The 8451-nt window shown below is 30.7% G+C and overlaps 1 long non-coding RNA gene across 1 annotated transcript; it reads right to left on the reverse strand.

The window, feature by feature from the left end:
* Positions 1 to 2181, reverse strand: LOC111702285 (uncharacterized). Its single transcript, XR_002765385.1, has 3 exons — positions 2092 to 2181; positions 486 to 529; positions 1 to 111 (listed from the first exon to the last, which is right to left on the reverse strand). It is a non-coding gene; the product is annotated as an uncharacterized LOC111702285 (long non-coding RNA).
* Positions 2182 to 8451: the final 6270 nt, after the last annotated feature.

Raw genomic sequence — 8451 nt, forward strand, 5'->3', positions numbered from 1 at the left:
TACTCGCAAGCGGGAATTAGATAATGTCTCGGATCGCTGGAATCGGAACTGGAATCTGAACTGGAATCGGAACTGGAATCTGAACTGGAATCGGAACTGGAATAGGTCAACCTAAATAAAAATTCAGTTAAATTTTAACATTTAAAATGACTTTGATCATCATTACTATACATATGAACATATTGATATGAGATCTGACTTTTTTTATATATTTCTGAAAATTTCATAATTTTCATTCTTAAATCTGAGGAAAATTGATTCTGGCAATGGTAAATACAGATCTGTATGGTTAAAAGTCTTTTGTAAATAAAGATAGTTTAGAATAAACTATAACTTCTCAATCAAACGAACCCTCTGATTGGGTAAAGCAGTAATTGTTGCAAATTCTTTTGAAATAAAGACAGTTTATCTTATATTTGAGTAAACTATCAACCCTCGAAAGAGTACGTATTTAAATATGGCAAAAACAAGAAAAATTATGATACCTTACTGCTCCTGAACGGTTATCACAGAAACCAGAATGATGTATCTGAAATTAAAGATTTAATTAATTAAGTTTTAATTTATCAAAGTTGAACTAATTAAACTCGATCAGAAAAATTATCAATCAAATTGATTAATGAATCGATTACTCGATTAATAAATCAACCATTTAGTTGATAAATCAATCATTCTATTAGTGAATCAATCATTCTATTAGTGAATCATTCAATTAGTGAATCAATCATTCAATTAGTGAATCAATTATTCAATTAGTGAATCAATCATTTAATTAGTGAATCAATCATTCAATTAGTGAATCAATCACTCAATTAGTGAAGCAATCATTCAATTAGTAAATAAATTATTCAATCAGCGAACCAACAATTCGGTTAGTAAATCAGACAATCAATCAGTGAAACAACCATTAAATTAATAAACCAACTAACCCATTAGTGAACCAATCATTCAATAAGTGACCCAACAATTTAATTAATGAATCAACCATCAATTAGTAAACCATCTACTCAATTAGTGAATCAATTAATCAATAAGTGAACCAATCTATTAATCAATCACTGCATTAGTGAATAAATCAAACAATTAGCAAATCAAACATTCGACCTACAAATCAATCATTCAACCCACAAATCAATAAGTCATTAATCGATCAAATCTTCAATCCACTACAAAATCGAGCATTCAAACAATCACTCAATGAATACCAACCATTCTATCAATCACAAAGTCAATTTTTTAGTCATCAATTCACTCATCCTGATTACAAATCATTCATCAAATCTCATACACAAATACTCTTGACAGGATGACCTCTCAGGATATTAAAATGACATTCATTCTTGCAAGGAATAACAATTAATCAAGATTGACAACAGTATGAAAACTTGATTTAAGTGTTACTAAGTGAATTATTTTTTTAAAAAAGTGAAAAATACAAGAGAAACAATAAAAAATACTAAAAACCGAGCAAAAAACAAAAAAAACATTTTTGAAAGACTATATAATATGTACTAGTAATAAGGATTCATAAGTAATTGGAATTGTAACATTGTAATTGTGTCTTGTAAACATTATTATTCATATGTTTTGTATATGTTGTCATATATCATATAGTAATTGTAAAAAAGATGATTTTTTTCTTTTTATATAATAGTTTGATTTCAAACGTAAATCTAAAAGAAANTGTAACATTGTAATTGTGTCTTGTAAACATTATTATTCATATGTTTTGTATATGTTGTCATATATCATATAGTAATTGTAAAAAAGATGATTTTTTTAATATAATAGTTTGTTTTCAAACGAAAATCTAAAAGAAAATTTTAAGTATAAAAAAATATAAAAGCCTAGTTTATCTTCGATAAAAAAAATTTTATTCTAATTTAAACAATTTTAATCGTCATGTTTTATTCAAAATTATTTTTCCTTTCTAAAAATTTATTTTATTTTACTTTACATTTTTAAAGAATATCATCGAAATTATTATTGTAGTATTTTAGTTTCAGGAAAAGTTAATAGTTAAAAACACAAATATCTCAAAAACAATAGTGAAAAAAACATCATAAACGCACTCACTAAAGGGAAATATACCTGGGAACAGAGAATTTACGAAAGAAAATGAAATTTGATCGGTATTCGGTTCACAACAAAATGGTGTCCACACAGTTGTATACTCTACACTCTACAGCTACCTGTTATGCTGCATATAGGCTAGTTCTCGAGAGCAAGATGCCACTACTTACATATTCAACTGGACGGTATTAAGACCTCACCTTCATCAGTACAGAACAATAGATGCTGTGATTACTTAACACCAGATGCGCCACTATTGGACCGGTCTACTGTCTCTACTACCTGTATAGGGATAGTCAACACAACTAGATCAAAGACGACCTATCATCCAATTATTTCAAATAATGAAACAGATTAAATGGCGATTACAGTAGAAGAAAGAGAAAATTGAAATTCATCATATAGACATGGGCATCAAAAATAAATAAAATAAAAAAAAATAAAAAAAAACCGATCTGCGCCGGATTACAATCCTGCAAATTCGTTTCTCTTAGTACAGCAATTTTTGATACATAAGCTTCATCTAAAATTGTCAGGCATATTCCCTTTTGAACTTTAAAACTTTTAGCATGGTACGAGCCTGGTACGAGTGAGCGCAAAATGAATCGATAGCTCGTGAAGGAGCGGTGGACGAGCAGAGCGTGGCACCAAGTTTTCATCGGGCCCTGTAAGGCCTTTAAGCCTTCACTTCCATTTGATCCGTTCGTAACTTAACTTAAACTTTTATTTCAGATATAATGGGGGATCATTCGATTGTTTGAGGCTTCCATGGTAAAATTGCTAAGTTTTAAACTCACAATTTTATACAGGAGACGGAGCAAAACTCCACATATACCCATTGTCAATATGCATTCAGGAGATGACTGATTTGTCAAAAACATTTTTTTCTAATCCAAGTAAGTTGAATTTAGTCATAAAATTATGTAAATATTTTATTGTACAGTTAAAATCTGTTCTGAATTCCCATTCTTTGTGTAAATTCCTGTAGGCTTACATATATCTAGATTCGTTTTACAAAAACTTTTAATACTTTTGGACTTTTAAAGATTTACGGGTTACGGGTTCAATGATTTGAAATTGTCTTCTTAAGAAGTCTACTATTATCAAACATGCAAATTTGTTATGCTAGGTGAAAACAAACGAACTAAAAACGATCGTTTTAAAAACCCAGAAACTATCATTTTTGCCTAATATTTCCTTCAAAATTTGCATGTTTGTTAATCTTCTACAAAATAAAGTTTTAAAATGTTGGAACCTTCTCATATTGTCGTAATACCCTTTAAAAGTCTAAAAACATAAAAAGTTCCAGTAAACTGAATCTGGATACTGCCCATCTCTATTAAAATTTTAAAAAATAAATTATTTATATGTAAACTACTAAAGATGAGGATTAAAAGTGTTAATACCCCCCGGTAATTTCCTATTGTTTGTTCTCCAGTATTTTCTTTTTTTCGTTTGTTGGTTTCTTTTTTGTAATTTTACTAGTTCCCAGTTTTGTTGTTCTTTGTGAGTCCAGTTGTCTTTTTTGATTGCAGCAGTACTGAATGAAAATATAATACTTGTCAGAACAAGGCTGTTTTTGTTATTGATCTCATAAACCATATACATAAAGAGTAAATTGCGATAAGCAATTTCTGATATATACATAAATTCTAACTAGAGTTTTTCAATATATATATTCGTATGTTTTAAAGAATTATTCATTTAAATGTATTTTTGTTTTTTCTTTCGTGAATAAGTAAGTGAAGAAGTAAAAGTAATTTCCTATAGAATGATTTTTGGACCCTGACCGGCGGCCCCTCCCCCCTCATATCAATTTTGTAAATGCATCTCATATATTTAACATATGGATGAAGAGGGTCATGTGGCCGCAATTTGTACTAATTTGCTGAAAAATAATGGTCATGTACAAATTTAATAGAAGGGGGGGAGGGGTTACAAAAACCGTTCTTTATAATAGTTATGTTCATAACGAGTCCAGTCAATATTACCTGCACGGCTGTGGGCTGGGCCAGAAGCTTCTTCAGCTTCCCATTGTCGATTTTCTCTACGATCTGCCGCAGATTCGCTACCTGACTGGACCAGATATCATACATTTTACGCAGACCCCATCGAATGCTTTGATTTTGATGCTATCAAAATTTTAAAAAGGAATTTTTTTAAATATGTTGAAACCCGATATTAGACACCTCCATTTCCCCCCATATTCCTCACCCCCCTTTTTTAAACAAAATTACATTTCCTAGAATTAGATATTTGTGTTTTATCATGCGTATTTCGTTAACAATACTATAACATGTGTAATAGTCCCATGCTCAAAGTTATAATTTAAAGATAGAAATATCCAATAGATCACAAATGTTCAAGTTTAAACTTGGTAAGTACATCAAATAACTACATTTATTTAATGTTTATAAATGTTAATTACCATAAATTTTGAAAGGAATGTCTATAAATACCTAGTTATAAAATTGGCTCCTATGGATTTATCAACAGCGCTCCATAAAAAGTGTTGGAAAGGTGCTCTACTTTTTACTTTTTTGGCGCAGAAAAAGCGCAAAAATAATCTCTTGCGTTTTGGTTCAAATTTTGCTGTCAAGCTGCAAAGCTGTCGTTCCAAGCTGCTCACTTCAATACTGTGAGAAACCTGAAATTTAACTACAATTGAATTGAATGAAATGTTGAATCAAGCTTCATAATTGATTATTAATAATAACCTTCAACAGTAGCATCAATCACAGGCAGTTTTGAAACAAGTCCTATGACTCACTGAATCTTCAAAATATATATTACGAGACATTTATCTGAAATTTAAAAATTAATTTATACACAATATATTGTTTGAATATTTTAGTAATAATAATAACAAATTAGACTGTGATTACAGCACAAATATTTGTTTAATTATTATTTACTTTTTCCATGAACGCGACAAATGCACATTTTAGCTTTCTTTTTTCACAAAATCTAACCAAACCAAACTAATACCAGTATATAAGGTTGTGAGCTGAACAAAAGGAATAATACTCGAAAGAGGGAAAGGCAAGTTGGCAAGGGAAACACTCTTTTCTACCAGACACAGATAGATGATAACTTCTTGAAAAAAAGTATATTTCAGTAACGAGGTTTCCTACAAAATACAAATTGTTATTGGCGTACATGCATATAAATAATAATTGTTAATAAAGATTAAACAGTTGAAGGTTTTTTTATTATCAATAAATGTTTCTTTTAATGCACTTAAAGTTTTATTAGCTCCATGCGGCTGTTGTTTACGTTTATGCAAAATCCTTGGCAAGGTTTGGTTTGGTGAGTGGACGGAGTATATTCAACGGAGGTACAGTTTGTTGGAGATGACCTTTACAACAGGGGAAATTTGAGGGATATGGTTCACAAAGGTAGATGATCCACCCTAAATCCACCCTGCGGCTGGATTTAGGTAACACCACTCTTTATAATACCGGTATTAAGCATAATACCAGTATTTACACTACTAAAGAACTCGTAAGGTAGATGATCTACCCTTAATACTACCAAGCAAGATTTGTAAAGAGTGGTATTTAGCTCTCTAGAACCAGGCTTAGCTAATAATAGTTACATTAATAGACAACAAGTGGAAATGAGTTCCACTATTAACAAAGGTTTGTACATCTTTTAGCCATAACTGAAATTAGACGTACTCAGTCTGATCGTTAATCAATGTACATATATGATATGCTCGGTGCTAAATGTGATGGCACTAATTGTAGTTTTTCTACTTGGATAGAATATAATTCATGCTCCTTTATACTCTATGTTCGTACTCTATGGCTAGATGTGCGTATATATGTGCTTAGAGTTATGCAAATTGAGTACTTTTGGGCGTTTGTAATCCTTGTCTATTCTAGATGGTTACAAAGCCTTGATTTGTTACGGATTCATTGCACAGCAGGATTCCTGGAAAGGGAAATAATTAATATTCCGAAATTAAATTTTTTCAGAATTAATTAATATTCAGAATTGTCGTATAGACTAGATTTTGTTTTGAGAGGGTAACCTTTTCTACATGTAAAAACCTCTTTAATAAATCAGAATAATTGAGTGCATTCACTTGTAGAGAAAATACAGCTGTGCAATAAATTTGTACAATAATTTATTTCAGTGTAAAGTAACACAAAACCGACTTTAACCTTTCCAAGAGGGTTGGCGAGGTCGTCATTGCTTTTAACATCAACTCTCAGGACGCAGAGAGATGAAGTATGAAGGGGGGAGGGGGAGAGAGGAAACATCCACTCAGCCTCTATCGGAGATTCTAAAAAATAGAATAATATTAACAACGATTGGCCATGTACTTTAAAGTAAACCCTGAAACTATAGAAAACATCAAGAATAGAAAATGTAATCTTATAATATCAATTTATGTGAAATGGGCTTTGATTAGTATATTATATACCTGAATATTAACTCTGATTTACCAAGCAGACTTTTGTCTACTGAGACCTAAATCTGGCTCAGGGAAAATTGCAGTACAGTGTACAGTGTGTACAGTACATGTTTATGTTTGCAATCAAGTTTCCTGTGTATTCATCCTTCTCCAGGGTTCTACTAATACAGAAAGGGGGCCGAAATATTTTGTTCAATTTCTTCTATGAAATGTACAGCTTGTACAACACACACCACTCAAATATTATCAAATTGTACCAAAAATCCGATTATTGTATTAAAACTTGACCAATTGCAAGCTAATTCACATCTAGAACTAAATCTAAAGTGTACATATCCAAGAAATAAGTGCAAAAGCAAAAAATGGCTTGGTTTGTAGGTTATGTATCTCAGTGCGCATAGAGCAAATATTTTATCTTTGCCTTTTATTCAAAATCCCAATAAGATACATATGCTGATAGAAATGGTAAATTTGTTTATCACGACTTCAAGATAATTTACAAAAGTTTAAAAGTGCTAGCACTAAAGCTGTCCACGAGAGAAGCTGAAATGTGCTTTTTAAACATATTTCTCTATGTAATGAAAGCTATATAACCTACAAACCAAGCCAATTTTTGCTTTTGCATTTATTATTCTTGGATGTACACATTAGATTTAGTTCTCAATGTAAATTAACCAATATTTGATTTAGTAAAAACATAAAATGATAAGATTTTTTGTACAATTTGATAAATTCTAAAAACCTGATATTTGAGTAGTGTATACATGGGCCGTTATATTTCTCCTGATAGAATTATTTTATTTCTCATTGTACAAACATCAGATGAAAAAAAATTATTACCTGCATGATTCCAAATTCATTTGCGAACACTCCCTTTAATTAAATACTTCCTCTTACTACAACTATTACAACTATTTTATCCAGATTGCAATATTACAATGAATTACAATATTACAATGAAGTTTCCGGCGTTGCTCCGTGCTCGTAGAATTTTTAAAACACTGGGGAAAATTCGAATTTTCAAGTTCGAATTTTTTAAAGCCTATGTTTCCCGCCCAGGGTACAAATAAGTTTATTTTTTACCTAATTTGGTTCAACCGTTTGGCCAGCTAAAACTGACATAACACCCTCCACTAAGCCTTCGGGGCCTCGTACTGTACACAACTTCTGAGATTTATTCTGTACCGTCATGACAATTGACAAAAAAACTTTGTACCGGCACGACTTTCATTACTAAACTTAAGTACAGGCAGGAGAATTGAATACAAGGAGGGGGCAATAGGGTTTCCGTACACTTTGCTGTGACGTTTTTGGACTGCTGGAGAACTAGTTTATGCGTAACGTTTTTTTAGTTGATACAATATAGGCTGCTCAGTGCCCATGCTAAGCCTTACTTTTGACCAATCAGCAGCAGCAATATTTATTCGACATGGAAAATTCAAAAAGAATTGGAAAAATGTTAGATAACAGTCTTTAATTAAAAATAATTTCACTTTTTTCAAAGAATTTTAATTGATTTTTTGGCGTTTTTTTATTTCACCGAAATATTTATTTAGATAATATACATCCCTGAATTTATCTAAAGTTTTTAGATTGATTTTTAGCCACAATTAAGGATAATCAATGGTCTATAGACAAAAAAATCTCCGTTAACGCCTCCCTTCCCTGTATATGTCGCTGTAAATGTAGGTACTTGAAAAAATATACAATATTTTCCTGGTCTTCTTTATTTAAATATTAACTAATTGTTTCAAATACTTATTTATTTTTAATTTTTTTTTGTAGATATTTGATAAGGATTATTATTTAAACATAACAGGATTTTATTACATTTGGCAATTAAAGAATCTGATTAAGTTTAAATCTCTTAACAGTTCCAGTTTAATTGTGAGAAAAGATGAATTTTTTTTTTTTGATTCAGTGTTTAATATTTTTTTCTGTAGTTCATAGTAATG

This window comes from Eurytemora carolleeae, unplaced genomic scaffold, assembly GCF_000591075.1.
Source record: "Eurytemora carolleeae unplaced genomic scaffold, Eaff_2.0 scaffold245, whole genome shotgun sequence".
Lineage (NCBI taxonomy): Eukaryota > Metazoa > Arthropoda > Copepoda > Calanoida > Temoridae > Eurytemora > Eurytemora carolleeae.